A 17826-nucleotide genomic window follows, 5' to 3' on the forward strand; every position below is an offset into this window, starting at 1 on the left:
CTTGTGTTCCCTCTCTCGCTGGCTGTCTCTCCCTCTGTCAAATGAATAAATAAAATCTTAAAAAAAAAAAAAAAAGCAGCTCACAAGCCAGATTTTAATACCATCAGTTGATTCTGATGATTCACTGATTTTCAGATCTCAAAAATTTAAACAGTTCTGAGTAAAATTTCCAGGTCGGTTGTACTTAGGAAAGGATGTAAGTTCAGTATTCCATGGGCTGATTTCATTACATGGGCTCCCATTGTTACAATGAAGCTACAGGGTCTCCCCCCAATTCTTCATTAATACCTATTACTTAAGAACTATAAAGATTGCCTTATGAAAACGGCTCGTCCTGACACTTAAGGGTTACTAATAAACATCATTCTGCTTCCAAGGGCATTAAGCACTTGTCAAGAACGGCCAGAAATACGTATTTTGGATTTTTGGATGTTCTAGTCAACTCCGAGTTGCTCTAAATGCTTTATCACTTTTCAGAAAGTACAACAAATGAAATGTGTGACAAGCCCCTGAACTATTTTTGAGTATAATCTTTCTTTGATTAAAAAATCTCATGTCTTGATAGACGTGAGTATAAATCTTATGGTTTTATTTATTTTATCTCTGTTGTTTGGATCCTGGAGAAATGATATATTATTGAACCTCCCAGTCACGTAATTTTAACCAAGAAGCATTCTGAAGTTCTTAACTGTAGCTGCAGAGCAAATTGGAATGTGTCACATTTTGGTGAAATGACCAGCCCCGATGACCATGTCATGCAAAGGTGGCCCACGTTATGTAGGGTGCTGTCATGCAGAGGGCAGGGGGAGCGCGAGTGAGCCATTCAGAGCATCTCTGCCACTTTCTCCGTGGTCTGAAGTAACGTCTTGAATCTCTGTAAGCTGTGTCTGAATTTACAGAGCAAGATGACTATTAACTAGTTCATAGGATCGCTGTGAGGTTTAAATAGCGAAGTATATGAGAAAGCTTGACAAGAATTAGTATTCTTCATACACTTAGAGGGACAAACTCTATCTTTCTTATGCATATCTCTCCCACACATAGCAAGGAGAATGCATTGCATGCAGTAGATGCTTAATGAATGCTGATAATAGATTGGGGACTATGAAAAACAGTACTGCCCAGTAAGGAGCAGATGTCCACTAACATCAGATGTTGCCTCACTGCCGGCATATTCCTTCTTCTGGAGTCGGCTCCGGTGTTGGCGGGGCTGCTCTGCTCTTCCAGGGCAGCCTTGAGTGTTTGAGCTCCTCTGCCCTGGTCTTTCGGGCTCTCCTTCATTACAGCAGGATTTCTCAACATCCTCACTAGCGACAACAAGGCCCAGATAATTCTTTGTTGTGGGAGATCACCTGTGCGGGGTTTTTGTGTTTTTTTTAAAGCTTTTATTTATTTATTTGAGAGAGAAAGCGAGAGGCAGAGCACGAGCAGAGGAGGATGGGCAGAGGGAGAGAGAGCAGGGAGCCCCACACAGGGCTCAGTCCCAGAACCCCGGGATCATGACCTGAGCCGAAGATATGCTTAAGCGACTGAGCCAACCAGGCGCCCCCATCCCGTGCATTTTAAGATGTTTAGCCTCTACTTACTAGATGCCAGTAAACATCCCTCTCCAATTTTTGTTACAAATTTATCATAACAATAAAAATGTCTCCAGACATTGCCTCTTGTCCTCCGGGCACGGGGCTGCCCCAGGTCGAACACTACTGTCTACAGCAGACATACGGCATTCCGTGCTTTGTCACCTGATAATCGGTTTGCCTGTGCCCTTCCCCCCTAGCCGGCCACCCCTACCGGCAGCACTGTGCCTTTCTCTGAGCCACCATCCCCACACTGGTAGAAGAGCAACAAATATAGAAGGAGGAAAAAGAAAAGATACCTAGAGAAGGAGAAACGGTTATAATAATTGTGTTGCCCCATTATGTGTAGTGGATTTTTGTTTTTTGGGGGGACGAAAAGGGCAAGGACTCACCATCACCTGAAGTCTCTTTTCCTGAAACCATTAATGTCACCACCTTCTTTTCAGATCTTACTCTCCTCTATGCCCTGATCATTGACAGAATTGGGTAGTGTGTCTACTCAGAGTAGATGTTAATCTGGGATTGGATACTTGAAATTTTAGGCTTCAAAGTCCAGGCAGAGATTAAAGACACCTCTCTCTCTCCCTTAAACCCTGGAACACCTTCCACAGCTGAACTCCAACCACCCCTTCCCTGAAGACCCCCAAATGTGTCTCTAGCTTAGAACCTCTCTATTAATCCCAGAATCACACTTTCTAGCCCCTGGAGAGCTCCTCTTGTGTATTTCACAAGCTCCGAGACCAGAAACCTGGTGTGACTAGGACTAAACTCCTCATGTTCCTTCCTTGCTCCTTTTCAGCTTCCTTCAGGATTCTTCCTCCCGGGGAGCAAAGCCGCCCCAGCCCTAGTGCAGGGAGCTGGAGTCAGAACCTTCCTCTGCCACTTGATGACTCAGTGACCTTCTGCAGGTGATTTCTCATCTTGTTGCCTCATTTTCTTCATCTGTCAGATGGATATTGATCTCCCAGAGCTGTTGGGAAGATTACATTAGATAATGTATGCAAATTGCTTAAATGAAATAATGCATGTAAATCAGCGAGGGAAAAAAAATGCCTGTTCTGCTTAACAAATGGTAGATGCTGTTATTGTTGAAAAAGATGCTTTAAGCAGGCTTTTGACCCCAGTTTCACCTTCAGTCCATCTGTCTGTTGCCTGGTCCCTGGACACACAGATTCCTGTGTTTGCCATTACTTTCATAATGAGGGTTAGCCTTCAGCCTGATGTAGATGGCCCTTTGTGACCTGCCTCCTGCTTACCTGTCCGTCTCACCATGGATAGCATCCTGACATGTTGAACAGCCCAGATCCCAGCATGCCAGCCCCTCATACTTCCATGCCTCTATGCCGTCTGTTCCCTCTTCCTTGTTTTCTTTTCTCTTCTTCATTGAACTAACATCTCCTCTTTAAGACAAAGCACCATCATCTCTTCATCTTAGAAGCAGTCCTTGGTCACCCTCCACTGAGATCATTGTTGCACCGTGTTCCTGTTACCACGCTAACACTCTGTGCTTGCGTATCTTCTGGCACTTACCACATGTAACTTACTTTTCTTGATTGTGTCCCTCACTAAGCTGTGAATTTTTGACATCACATTCATTTTGGTTTCCTAGTCATTTTGGTTTTCTATGATGAGTAACCCATTTCTTGACACGTAGTAGATGTGTAATAACTATTCATGATCAAATAAGGCTAGGATTCCATAAGATTGAATCAGGCAGCATAGACAGAAAAATGTAGAACAGTTGAGTCAGAATGAGTTGATGGAATTAACCAGCAAAAATTAGGAACAAAGAAACCATGCAGGTATCTTTATTGGATAGAAACAGGAGATCCACAGATACAGACTCTAAAACAGAATCTTAAAGCTGGGACCGAGTAAGAAGTCCTAGCTGAGTAAGTTAATCTGTAATGGCAGAAGGAGAAATACCAAGGGGTCCGGTATTAAGGCCTGCTACCTCCTTTTATTGCCCCTGACTTCAAGGAACTAGATCTCATGACAGAGAAACAACAAAAGAAAAAAATAAATCAATTCTTCTAAGAGAGTGCTATTTGAAAAGGTACGTACCTCGTGTTAGGGCCATAGAGACAAAATAATTTTTCAACAGATGGAGTCATGTCATTGCCTGGGGACCAGCAATGGCCAACTAAAACATCAGAGGCAGACGTGTGGTGGGTAGATATTTTACATCAGTTTCAAGCTTCCAGTGTCAATAACAGCTTCATGGAAAGAGCCTGATCAAAGATCACATTCAACAGGCCGGGCTGCCTCGGGATCACGTGCCTCAGCTTGCAAAAGGTGCCAGTATTTTGTCATTTTCTACCAAAGCAGTTTTAAACAAGTTTGCTGCTAAAACCAACAGTCTCAAGAGCCCTTATTTTCAGGAAGATTATTTTCCACGCCCATAATGTTAAGCAGGGAAACATGGCGCCCAGTTTTCTCAGCACTAAGAAGATGACCAGAACATCACTTAGTAACATTACTAACCATTTAACTGACGATTTCTTGGAAGGAATCATATTATTCTGATTAGACAAGGAACATGTTTGTACATTGACCAAATATCGGCTTTTATAAATTACATTTGAAAAATCTCTGACCATGTTTTATCTTTTGAAATCTCATCTCACCTTCTGAAAAAGGCTTTTGCTTTCTTTTCTGATCTTACTGATGGAGAACCACACATAGCTCTCCAATTAGAATAATGAACGAAATTTCCGTTCCCATGATTTGCACAGTGTTTTGTTGTTGAGGCGAAATAGCAATGAATCACAGTCCTGGTTGTGTTTAATGATTCAATAAACCGTACTTGTGAGTCAGTTGTCAGGGTTTGAAGTCAATATTTGTCCATTTCTCAAAACCTTATACCAGCCCCGGAAGATTTGGCTCTTGACTATGCTGTGTCAAAGGAGCCAGCATCTTCCTACACCCAGCCTAGAGTCTGGCAGATTCAAGACCACCTAAAGGGACACACTGAACCGATAGACAAGAAGGAAGCTTTACCAAGGCTCAAGATGATTTGTCCATTTCACAACTCTCCTGTTGAAATCCCCTTCCGTTCCTGCGGAGCCGCATAGTTACTTCTGGCAGCAGGTTCCTGCCAGGACCTGGAATGAATCCCCGTAAATACTCAGAGTAGCAGGGGTGGAAGAGGGTTCTTCTCCCCCCACGCTGCTGCTGCTTCTGGCAAAGGTTGGGGTGTTGGCAGGGGCGCCCCACCTCTGCACAGTCTGCTCCGGGAGGCGGGGGATTCCTCTTACTTCCAATTACCAGTTTCTTTACATGTGGGAGGACATTTTTTGGCACATTATCCTCATTTCTTCATGTCTGGCTGACAGTGCTGTTGCTAATTTATTTTTTGGCATCCTGTATGCATTTGTTAAGATGTCAAAAGGTATGTACAAAGTATTGGAGTGAAGGCTGAATTTACATTCTGGAGCTTCTAGTGGGTATGAGATGTTAGAAACTGTCTCTTTGCAACAGAGGTTATAGTGCTGGGTAAATAGAGGACAGTGAGCGTGGTTTACTTGCCTACTTGCAAAAGTCGGAGGACCCTTTAGTGAACATTGAATCGCGAAATCCTAAACTTGTGAGCAGGTAAGGATCTGGAAGTTAGTGTGTGATCTATTCCCAGCTGAGGAAATTGAGGCAAGGCATACTTAAGTGATTAGCCCAAGATCACCCAGCTGGCTTATGCTAGATACTATACTCGAATTCTGGTCTCCTCTCTTCGTTCTGTATTATTTTCACTATATTGTAATGTTTTGCAAGTAGTAGGCACTCAGTGATGTATTAGATACATCAAGGTATCTATCTTCATAGTTCATTCTGCATATGGGAGGGAACAAAATAAGATCTTCTCCCCTTTTCCCCTCCAAAACAATTCTGACTATGGATTGGCTATAATTCTTGCAGCTAGATTGAGCTGCCTGGAAAAGGGGTCACTTCAGTAGATTTCCCCTCTTCCAAGTGGTTGGAACCTTAGTTGAAATGCCAGCCAGCTGAAACATGTCAAAATCAATCTGTAATTTTGGAGGCTTGGAAAAGCAGTTCCAATCGCCAGCCCTGGACAGTCTGTTCTATTCTACTATCTGAAACATTAATAGCAGATTTGTGAAGGCACACTCAGGAAGAACAGATCTCCCAAATTGTTTCTTCAGAGGGAATGATTATGTAAACAACTAATTTGAGTAAAAGTAGCTCAGAGAATATTTTAGGTTCCGGTTGAGAATCTTAAATGCTCAATTAAGTAATTTTTAAAAAAGCTCTTGTTAAACCTGATATCGGGAAGTAATATACCTTTTAAATAAAAGGTAAATGAAACTACATTTCTGTTCATAACAATTCTAATCCATTGGTTGGATGGAGAAGATTTTGCTGGCGATGATGGTAGAACAGGCTCGCCGCACACCTTGACTGGATGGTGTTATGTATTCAAGAAGGTAACTCGTGCTGGATCCAACTTTGGATTTAAAGCAAATGCTACACGTAATGGCAGTTAAAATATGGAGAGTGTGGTTATCTAAGACAATAATCCTTTTTTGATGGCATTTCTGAAAAGGGCGGGGATACCAAGCTTGTAATGTTCCATCTTCCTCCCTGGAGTAAATTCCAAAATAGTGAGAAGGGACAGTTGATGTCAGAATAATTTTCAAAGAAAAGTATCAAACAGACTTTAGTTATGAACCTGTGTGCATTCTTGATTTCAGCTCAGGTCATTATCTCAGGGTCCTGGGATCTAGCCCTGTGTTGGGTTCTGTGCTCAGCAGGGAGTCTGCTTGGGATTCTGTCTCTCCCTCCCCTTCTCCCCCCTCCCCCCAGCTGGCTTGCACTCTCTCTCTCAAATAAATAAGTAAATCTTTAAAAAAAAGTTATTTAAAAAAAGAAAAAGCTTCGGATACCATTGGAAACCCCCTCCTACCACATCCCAAACTCCACCCTCTTTCTTTGGAAGTAACTGATACCTCGTAAAGCCTTCACGTACCTCTTTTGTACTTTTGCTGTCTATGTTTGTATCTGATTATTTAGATCATTGGATTCTGTATTTTGAAATTTGCATCAATGTTTTCATGTCCCACGTTCCCAACTTTATGGAATAAATGCCTAGAAAGGAAACATTGGGTCTAAGGTTGTACACATTTTTAAATTGGATACGTGTTATGACATTGTTACCCTTCCAGTTATCTTCGCAGGTCCAGTGCTTACTCCACACTTCTCCATCACTACATCTTTTCAATTGTTTTAACTGTGTAAATTTGATAGGTATAAAATGATATGTCATTGCTTTACTTGGCATTTCTTTATTAATAAGGTTGGGCATTTTTCTTTGTGTGTTAATAACCCTTTTCAATTTTTTGTAAATTGCGTGTTCATGTCCTATTTTTCCAATGGGGTACTGTTGGGTTTTTTTAACCATTGATTTCTTTCTTTTTCTTTTCTTTTCCCCCTTCCCCTCCCTTCCTTCCTTCCTTCCTTCCTTCCTTCCTTCCTTCCTTCCTTCCTTCCTTCCTTCCTTCCTTTTTAAAGTAGGCTCTGTGCCCAACCTGGGGTTTGAACTCATGACCCTGAGATTGAGAGTCACTTGATTTACTGACTGAGCCAGCCAGGCACCCCTAACCATTGATTTCTAAGAACTCTTTATATAGTAGGGACAGTATTCCTTTGCCTGTTGTATATGTTGCAACTTTTCTTTGTTTGCAGTTTCTCTTCTAAACTTGACTACAGTGGCTTTACCATATAAGAATTTTAAATTTTATATATTCATAGCTTCTCTTAAAAAAAAACTTAATGGCTTTTGGCTTTCTTACTATGACTAAAATACTCAAAAGAAGGAATTTGTGAAGTGCTTTTATCAGAAAAAAATTCTAACTTGCCATGAGTAATTCATGTAATAAGCAAATGGAACATTATATAAAAATAACATTTCTCGGAATAAATAGGGGGGAAAGTTATACACTTAAAACAATAAAAATAATGAAACTTTAAAGTGAAACACAACAAGCAATTCTCAAGGAATAAAAATTCAGACACTGTGCGCCCAGTGGAGATACTATGACACTGTACATGGAAAATAAGACACAGTTGAGTAAAAAAATGGAAAAAACATGAAGAGACTAAGTAAATCTAAATGAAAGGAATATAAAATCCATAGTCAACTATTCTATTTACTTATTACTTGAGATTTATGATTAACTGGATAAGATCTGCAAAGGAACGTTTTATTCCAGTTAATGAGAGTCGTTTGGGCACCTGTTCAACTTCAACAAAACTTAATTTTTGTGTTTGTTATTCAGTCAACATGTATTGATTACCTGCTGTGTTCTAGAAAATAATTATGGGTGATAATCTTGGCTTACGGGATCGATCCCTATGAAATCATGTATGCCCAACCTATTTTTTTCCTGCAGTATCAACACTGGCCTCTGGTTCAACCTAATACCAGCTTGGCTCATCCTTCTCTCCTCCTGCCTCCTTTCCACCCCACCTCCAGCTGCTGGGTGGAGTCAGGGCCCATTTAACCACCTCAGGATTCCATAGTTCCTTTTTCTCTTCCATAATGTGACCCCATGGAATTAAGCCTCTCTTTTTCTATTTTCAATATTTCCTCTTTCCCTTTGGTTCTTGTTTCTTTAGCATATCACATAACCAAGATTTTTCAAAATATATAGATTTTATTGTGAACTACACTGCAAAAGCAAAAGAGAAATCTATGCCGTGTGCAGTTCAAACATCTCATCACAACCTTGAGGAATTTCTATAAATCCTGGGTTTATAATTTGCTTAACTTTACAAGGATTTGATATACAAGATTTATTAAGATGTGTTACATGAAGTGAAGCACCCTCTCTTCTATTAGAAATTGTATTTTTATTTATTTATTTATTTATTTATTTATTTAATTTTTTTTTTAAAGATTTTATTTATTTATTCGACAGAGATAGAGACAGCCAGCAGAGAGGGAACACAAGCAGGGGGAGTGGGAGAGGAAGAAGCAGGCTCATAGCAGAGGAGCCTGATGTGGGGCTCGATCCCATAATGCCGGGATCACGCCCTGAGCCGAAGGCAGACGCTTAACCGCTGTGCCACCCAGGCGCCCCAGAAACTGTATTTTTATAATCACTTTTTAAGTTATTGTGAAAATACTGCCGATTCAGCTTCCCTAGTTGTAAGCAAGAGCGCTTTTCACGTCACTTATCTATCCTCTCATGGCACTTCTTCCATTAAGTTTTGCATCTTAATCCTATCGACCACCCCCCATCCTTCACATCTGCAGTGTCTTCATTTCGTATTATTTCAGTCATGGGCAACACTACTTCTCCTTCTATATCTCAGTGCAGCCACGCCAGGTAAAAACACTTGGGAAAAGCACATTAGTGGAAAGTTCTGTCTTGGGCTCCTCACATTAATGGTCCCGTCAGTTCTGAGGGATAAATGACATATGGCTGCCTTAGTGATCACTAATTATTAATTCAAACTCTGTTGATAAATGTGACAGAAATTCACAAGAATGTTATATAACTACTTTTCGACGACAGCAGCTCACAGATTTCCTTTCCAGTTGTTCAGACAGAATGAATGACCAGTGAAGATGCCACTTTCATAGCAGGGAAACTCTAGATACTGTAATGATGAATTCTTCCTGATTATTGTGATTATTTCATAACCTGTGTCCAGAAATAGTCCTCTCTTTTTAACACCAAGGAAATTTTTCCTGCTGATTTACATTAGTGATCGTTTATATAATCAGAACATTATTGGAAGAAGCAAATTACATGTTTAAAATTGCAGAATTTTTTTAAAAGATTTTATTTATTTGAGAGAGAGAGTGCCTGCGAGCAGTGGGGAACAGCAGAGGGAGAGGGACAAGCAGACTCCATGCCAAGGGTGGAGCCCGATGTGGGGCTCAACCTCATGACCTGAGCAGAAATCAAGACTTGGATGCTTAACCTAGATGGAGCCAACAGGTGCCCCTAAAATTACAGAATTTTGAATGAGAAATATATCATCTTTGCTAACTTGTATTTTTAAGTGAGAGGACATGGTTGATTCATTTTATGGTTTTTGCGTGAAATCCTTCTTATTTCAGAAACTTTTCAGAGATGCTTTTACTGCTGAAATGCACTCCCACCATAGTTTTTTTGATTTCTTCTTACAGTTCATTTTCCATTAGTTGACTTTATATCATGGTAGAAGAGTCCTTCTAACTGAAGTGAGAAATGATGTGCATTCATGTCCGTGTGCCCAGCCCCTCACCTCTGACCGCCGGATTGCTCACCGCTACCAGGGAAGATGCCAGGGCTTTGCAGGCTGGTGCCATTAACACGTTGTGATTTCCAGCCCGGGTGCACTCTCCGGGCTCCGCAGCCGCCCTCCTGTGCACCGCGGGCCCTCTCCCTGTGCCTGTGCCCACCGCCCACCGCACGTCTCCTCACCCACTGCTTCTAGTCCAGCTGACAGACCTGCGATGGTTAAGCCCTCCATGGACCATCACCCCTCCACTGCTTGGATGGACCCGTGTGAAGTTGCCATTGTTCACCAGGTTTTGACTCAAAATCAGCAGTTGCATCTACTTCAAGCTAAGACGTGCTTGTGTTCATCCTTTTATCGTTCTCTGGCTTCTCAGAAGAGATGGCCCTCCTTTCCAAGGTGAATTCATCCACTTCAGGAACCCATAAATTCGTTCTCTCCTGGGATCTGCCTCTGTCAGTTACGCGTGTCTTTTCATAGCTTTCATTTCTTACTTTTCACCTTGGCTCCTTTTATTAACATATAATGTAGCCCACCCAGTCTTTTCTGTCTTCATATTTGATTTTTAAAACTATACACAACGTGCCACACCTATAAAGGAGAAATACAAAATATATGCGCAGTGTAAAGGAAAATAGTATAATAAACATCATCTTAAAACTAGGCACTTTCCAATATATTTGAAGCTCTTGCACACTCTTCTCCCTTCTTCCCCCAAGCAATATCCTGAATTTTGTATTATTTTATTCTTTGCTTCTCTTTGTAGTTTAATCACGTTTGTATCTCTTAAGAATCTTCTATTTAGGGGCACCTGGGTGGCTCAATCGATTAGGCATCCGGCTCTTGATTTCAGCTCAGGTCATGATCTCAGGGTCATGAGATCAAGCCCTGCATTGGGCTCCACGCTCAGTGCAGTCTGCTTCTCCCTCTCCCTCTGCTCCTTCCCCCACTCGTGCTCTCTCTTGCTCTCAAATAAATACGTAAATAACATCTTTTTTTATGTAAATTTAATTAGCTAACTTATAGTACCATAAATAATACCTTTAAAAAATTAAAAAAATCTTTTGTTTAGTCTCACATGTTTTTAAACCTAAATAGAATAAAAATGCACATAGTCTCCCGGAGCCACTTTCTTGCCCACTGTTACATTTGTGAGGTGACTATATGTTAACATGTCGTCTTCTCTCATCTGCTTCCCAGTTTCCAGGGCGCACTGCTGTAGACTGTTTTATTATGCACCTGATGCCTAATATCCCGGATTCCAAACAAAATAACTTTACTTCCCAGTTTTTATTCCCTGGAAATAGCTTATTTTGTTTCACTTTGTCAGCCTTGTTGCCAGAAACAAAACTCTTCTGTCTTAAACAGAAAACCAGTGCCCTCTCCTTAATTCTGTGTCCATCTCCAACTACTTCTCTGCCTTTCTCCTTTCCTTCAAGACTGAAAATCTTAGAGTGAGTAGTTCATACGTATGTCTTAGCCTCCCATCCAGGCTGCATTTGACCTCTTGATGGTTGACCTTCGTGTTTTTAAACCTCTCCTTTGGTTTTCTTGATAAAGCTCCTAAGACTGTATATCAGACATGATCTCTGAACTCTCTATCCTCTGTCCTTCTAATTTTTACGTAACAACTGTATTGATGCACTATGAACATGCCGTCTGTAGTCTGCCATTTGTGATAAATGCAGTTTATTCCTTCTACTTGTGGTGGGTATGTAATATGCTCTGCTACCGAGTGTGGACGTACAAAGACTCGTCAGATGTGGTCGGGAAGTTCAGAGCCGTGAGGGGGCAGGCACGGACACCGTATTCCCAGTTCGGTACAAGTGCCCCATTGTATGCAATACCGCAGTGGCCCAAAGGAGGGGGGTGTGAACTCTGATCGCAAGGGTCTTAGGACCCCGGGGGGCTCTTTGAAGGATGAATAGAAAGTTACCAGAGGGGCACAAGAGGAGCGCATTCCAGGTTGCTACCCAGGGGGGCACCTTTCAAGGGTTTTTCTTCCACTACTGCCGGGGCTGGAGAAGGTCTATGACAAACCTCTTCCCTGTGATTAGTTCTGTCACTGCTTCTGTCTCCACTCTGCTTCCCCTGAGTCTTCTGTTTCTTACCTGCTTTCCAGGATTCCTGTCTCTAGGCTCGGGTTGGCGCCAGAACCCAGATTGGATTTGGCAGGTCCTGCAGCTTAGACGGGGCTGGGCAATCAGACACAGAAGGGAAGAGGGGAGCATGAGGAAAGTCAGGGATGCACAAAGGGCATGGGGCACGTGGGGGGGCATGAGCACGTGGGGGGGCATGAGCACGGGTCGGGTGCTAATGGAGAAGAGATGGGAAATAGAATTGACCAGAAAAGCAGTATCCAGATCATGAAAGAACATCTGGGCTTTGCAGCGGGGTTTGGACATTATGTGGGCATGGGGGAAGCTTGAAGGGCTTTCAAGGAGCGGAGTACATGAAAAGATGTGTGTCGGGTAATCTATGCATAATGTTTAGCTGGTTTTCTTGTTTCTCCATGGAAGCTGTGGATGAGGACACCACTCCCATCTCCCTTCAAAGAGAAGCTGTGGGTGGGAGTGGTCGGCCTGCAGGTGTCATAACATTCCCACAGGGCCTCCCCTCCCTGGGCTGCTCCCCGGTGATGACTGAGTGTGGCAGGGTGCTGCCGGACCCATTCTCCCCAACGCGGGACTCGTCTAGTGGGCAGCCTTTGCTCGAGGCTGTGCTGGCAGAGACATTCTCAGAGCCGCTTTTGATGCTTCTTCTTTCCCTCTTTCCTTTCATGGGGGCCCAGGGTTTATGGTGGTCTGAAGCTCTCTCCACCTGTTCTGAGCCCTCCCCACTCTCTCTGTCCCAGGGGTTCCCCCCAGTAAGCGCTTAGATTTCTAATTACATCTTGACCTCTGCTTCCCGTAGGACATGAGCCGACACTTGAGGCTTCAAAGTCTATTTTTAAGTTTCAGTATATGTCTTTAGGTGGTTATTTATGTTTTACTCCCTGAGCTAGCTGCTTCCCTTTATATGAAATACACTGTGGTATGAAGTGAGAAGTAATCTTTACGTTCTCTCGGGAGAGGCTGGACTCCCGGGAGAGCCGGGCTTCTCTGCCTGGCTTTTGACGGGCTTCCGGAGGACCGGGCCAAAGCTGCGGCCTTGCTTGGCGCTGCCTGGCCAGGGTTTCCCACATCCCATCATGGCTGCCTGGCTCACGTTCAGAGAGTTCATGGACAGGAAATGCTTCAGACAGATAGGATTTTTTCCCTGCCTGTCGTTCTTATAGAGTATTTTGATATCTCATGACGAGCAGGTGGTTAGATCAAAGAGGAAGATAATTCAGCATCTTAAAAAGCCTGTGACCTAGCATTTGGGGGGACAGGATTAATTAGAGCAAACTACCGGGTGGATTTTGAGGCAGTGTGTCCTCTGTGACGTGTTGTGCCTTATGTATGAAAGGCACTTCCTCACTCTCTCTTTTTAATACATGTTTAAATGAATCTTGCGTAAGTGTTTCAGTGAATCATGTTCTTGAAGTAAGCTATCAGAAAAGTTTGGAAGTTAATTTTTAGTTTTTAGAAGGTCTGTCGTATTTATTGTAGTTTTTGTAATAGGGCTAACAGCAAAATTCTATGCTCCATTTATTTAAAATAAAATGCTAAGTTGATTGTGATTATTTTTGAAACCAAAATGGGTGTGTTTGAGTTAAGTTGTGGAGTTGAGCCTTATCTAATCTCCTGGGCCAACTTTCAGGTGTTCCTGTGGTTGAACTCCTTTGTAAGTTCTCTGTGAGTGGGAGTTCCGTTGTGGTCCAGGATTTAGAGAGCGACGGAGGACAACCTTCTGGTTTGGGCTGCCCTGCGTTGTTCTCATGTTACACGTTAGAGTCTCTTCAGTAGGAGACAGCTAAAAGGCCAACAGAGATTCAAATGGATTCAGAACCTGTGGAGTGATAAGATGTTAAATGCCTTTAACATGAACTTTTCCATTAAAAAAAAAAAACCACATTTTTTTAAGTCCAAATGATCTAATTATAATTGTGGACATTTTCTAGTAAATTTTCATTAAAAGAGAATACATAGTATGTTGCCGAGACGTGAAAAGAACCATGTAAAGACAAATCTCCTATTGCTGTGATATTGTCTAACGGTGCTAGGAAGTCTATTTGGTGAAAGGATTTCATGCGATATCGTGATTTTGCGGTATTTAGAACCCGCGCACAAATGTGACCTTGCTCCCGTTCAGGGCGCCAGATGATTATCAGCGAACATGACAAGAATGAGTACTTCAAAAGCCCAAGTGAAATGTTAATGAACTTATGTCTTCATTCTGATGAGATTGAATTTGGGGGGTGCATGACCGTCTTATTTAATTAATACTAAGTTATCAGCGTTGACGGAGTTGTGGGGAAACCACAGTGGCATGTAGAGTGGCTACCGCAGGGAGGCTGTCTGTGTCCAATAGAAGTTTGGGGACATCAGTATGGCATCTCACGTTGGCATTAGAGATTTGTTTCAAACCAGTAATTGATCGTGTTTGATGGGAATGAGTAGATGGGGTGCGAAGGCAAATCAATGCCATTTTTTAAAGTGTATATTTTTCTTAAACCTCATGCCTATGGAAATTTTGCAAATATAGGACAAAGAACTTTAAACCGCTTGAAAATAACTTGTTGGCACGAGTTAGTGTGTGGGTACGTTAGCGTGCGTGTCTTACAAAGACATTCTCTACATAACTACAATACAACCACCAAACCCAAAACTTTAATATCGCTACATTACTACCGTCTAATCCTCAGACCCCATTCAAGTTTTGCCAGGTGTCCCAATAATGTCTTTTATAACGAAAGGATCCAGTCCAGAATCACGTGTCGAATTCAGTGGTCATACCCCTTTTTCTTCTTCAATCTGGAATGTTTCTTGTCTGTCCTAGACTTTCATGATCTTGAAAGTCCAGTTTTGTAGAATGTCCTTCAGTGCGGGTTCGACTGATGATGCTTCCTTGTTCTTAGATTCAGGTTGGGCAGGAGTATCACAGAAGTGGTTGTTGGGGAGGAAAACAACTTTTCCTCGAACCTCTTCGGTGCAGTATATGGAGGCCTGCAAATTAAACTGACAAAAACACGTTAGTAAGAGGAAAGAAAAACAGATTTAATTAACTGCATATGCAGAGGAGTTCACAAATGTAACTAAAGTAGTAAGATTTGAGACTCATGTGCCATCTTAATAAGGAACAGGGAGGGCCAGACGGGTACTTCTGGGAGAACAAATGACTTTTTAGAAGGAAAGTGCAGAGAAAGGACACTTATGGAAAAACAAATGACTCTTTGAAACGGTAAATGGGCCCTTAGGAAACTAGATGGGAGATAGGATGGTTTTGCGACAGTATCAGTCCGGGTGTGGTGCCAGCTTCTCTCTCTGAAAGAGAAGATTGGAGTTGTTCCCAGAGATGGGATTTATGACAATTGAATTTTTTTTTAAGCTCTTTTGGGAGCCTCTGCTTTTAGGCAGATAAGGGATTTCAGGAATTCAAAATGCCTGTATCTTTAAATAATTTTTTTTTTAAAGATTTTATTTATTTATTTGACAAAGAGAGATAGCCAACGAGAGAGGGAACACAAGCAGGGGGAGGGGGAGAGGAAGAAGCAGGCTCCCAGCGGAAGAGCCTGACGTGGGGCTCGATCCCAGAACTCCGGGATCACGCCCTGAGCCGAAGGCAGACGCTTAACGCCTGCGCCACCCAGGCGCCCCGTGTATCTTTAAATAATTTTTATGCTACAGTGGCTTATTCTGGATTCTTTCATGGTGCTTTTTTCTTATTGTGTCATTTAGTGCACGATTCCAGCTCATCTCATGATATCGATGTTCACTCTGATCTGGTGTCTGCCACTCCTTAACCAATCAAAGTTTCACAGTATTTTCCATTTATAATTAATAAGTATTTTGTGAGGAGGTACTTTGAATTTATGCAAATATCTTGTTCCTTCTTAAACTTTCAATTTATGCATTTGCTAGTTTATATTATTATGGTCTCATGGTTTAATAGGGTATAATCTGTGCCTGCCATTATTTAAGTTGTTCCATATTTGGCCAATGGGGCCTCATTCAGGCTGGCTTCTATGTCTTTTTGACATATCACCATCATTGTTTGAGCGTTTCCTCGCTTTTGGGGGCACATGTTACTGAGATCATTTTACACTTTCCCTACCCTAGTTCTGAAATTGGCCATTTTTCCCAGACGCTCTTGTTCCTTTTAGTGGAGAAAGGTATTTAGAAACCAAAATCTGGGTGATAGGTGTGTTCGCTGCAATCAGGGTGTTGCTGCTGCTCACAGGCCCTCTCAGTGGACAGTCATCACTGCTGTCCCCACCGCACCCTCCTCATTGTTCACACTCTGATACCCTGTGCTGGGCCACTATGCAATAGTGCTGCTCCTTTGTGTTATTCTGGTCTCAACCCCCACATCAGTCCACCTTGCCCACTCCTGCAGGGACTCCCTCTCACCTTGCTCAGGCACCGACACCCTGGGCTGGGCCACAGCCCCATGTGAAAATGCTTCTTGCTCTGCTTGGCTCTGAAAATCTGTGCTTGGATACCCCCCCCCCCCCCCGTGGGTATGACTTCTTTGCTCAGAGTTTGACACCAGGTTTGATGAACATCTTCCTCATTCTAGCCAGTTTCTGACCCCCCCTCTCCGTCACCATGGCTTCCCTACTCGCATATGGATTTCTGCCTTATTCAGCCCCACCAAATGGCTTTAGGAATGAATTGTTTGTGAAAGGGAATAGGGCTCAATGCCATTTTTAAACGTTGATGTAGAAGTAACCTAATAATTTGCTGAACTCAGAAGATCTGTGGTCATATTTTTAAACCAAGATTCTGGAACATACCATTAAAAAAATGATTTCTTAAGTTTCCTTATGTCAATTTATTTTTTTTAAGATTTATTTTTTAATGTGAGGATACGTATTTTAATATAGAGGAGCTTTGATATTTAATTTATTCTGCGTTCAATGAGAAATGAACACACGTTTACAGCATATCTTCTCCAAAATAGACATGTGCATTAATTACTTAGGGGTAAGTTATCTTCAGGGGATTTTGTGTCCAAAGTAATCCATGATGAGAACTTCCGAATCAAGTGCCAGCGGTGCCTCATTGACATGCCATCAGATCTGTGCTCTTTGAAATCAGACAAACAGTGTAAGGTACTGCCCACTCTGCACATGGGATGTATACTGGTGACCCCAAATTTCTATTTCCAGCCCCGATCTTGGCCCTGGAGCTGCCTCTGATCTCTCTCCTTTAGACTGGTCTTTCATCTCAATTGTGCTAGAACTTTGGCATTGACATGCCTGTGTGATACTGAAATGGAGATGTCAAGTAGCATTCCTTGGGTTTTGTGCCCCTTTGCTATTTCCCTGGCATCTCAAACTCAGCATGTCCATACCTGAACTCTTGATTACTAACACCACCCTCCCCAGCGCAGATCTTCTTCCCAGTCTTCCCTATCCCAACAAATGGCACAATTGTGCCCCAGCGAGAGATCTGGAAATGTTCTTGATTCTTCTTTATCCCTATTGGTCAATGCATTCTGTGGTCTGTAGTCTGTTCTTTTCAGTACCTCCTGTCTCAACTCTAGTTGGGACGGGAATGGGATAAAGCTGGGAATGAGATGTCTAACTTCATTTTACCTTGACCTTGAAGTGAGGACAGCTCCCTCCCAATACCTTTGACCCTGCCTACACACAAACACATCCCACCGGGCGCCGTCAAATGCCCTAGGCCTCCCCTTGTCAACATAGTTCCCAAAGGCAAATTATGAGGGGCCCTGTGGCTCAACTTATGACAGAGTCACAAGATTTCTGCCAGATTCCCCAGTTTAAAGCATGGGATATTGCTCTGAGACACTGGCTCTGAATGGCTCCCAGGGAGGACCAACTTTGGAAAAAAGAGCAAAAAGATAGAAATGGATATATGGAGGGCCAAAGTTCTTCACCTTCGAATGAAAATGG

General features: G+C 42.4%; 1 protein-coding gene across 3 annotated transcripts in view; it reads left to right on the forward strand.

The window, feature by feature from the left end:
* Positions 1–17826, forward strand: part of TMEM200A (transmembrane protein 200A) — a 69207-nt gene that overhangs the window by 24365 nt on the left and 27016 nt on the right. The window contains exon 2 of one of the 3 annotated variants that reach the window (XM_045805565.2): positions 2377–2485. The exons of the other annotated variants lie outside the window; for them this stretch is intronic. The gene's annotated coding sequence lies outside the window, so the exon portion shown is untranslated. The remainder of the gene's footprint in view (positions 1–2376; positions 2486–17826) is intronic. 3 annotated transcript variants of the gene reach the window in all.

Source organism: Ursus americanus, chromosome 11 (assembly GCF_024610735.1).
Source record: "Ursus americanus isolate L20-20 chromosome 11, mUrsAme1.1.p, whole genome shotgun sequence".
NCBI classification, from domain to species: domain Eukaryota; kingdom Metazoa; phylum Chordata; class Mammalia; order Carnivora; family Ursidae; genus Ursus; species Ursus americanus.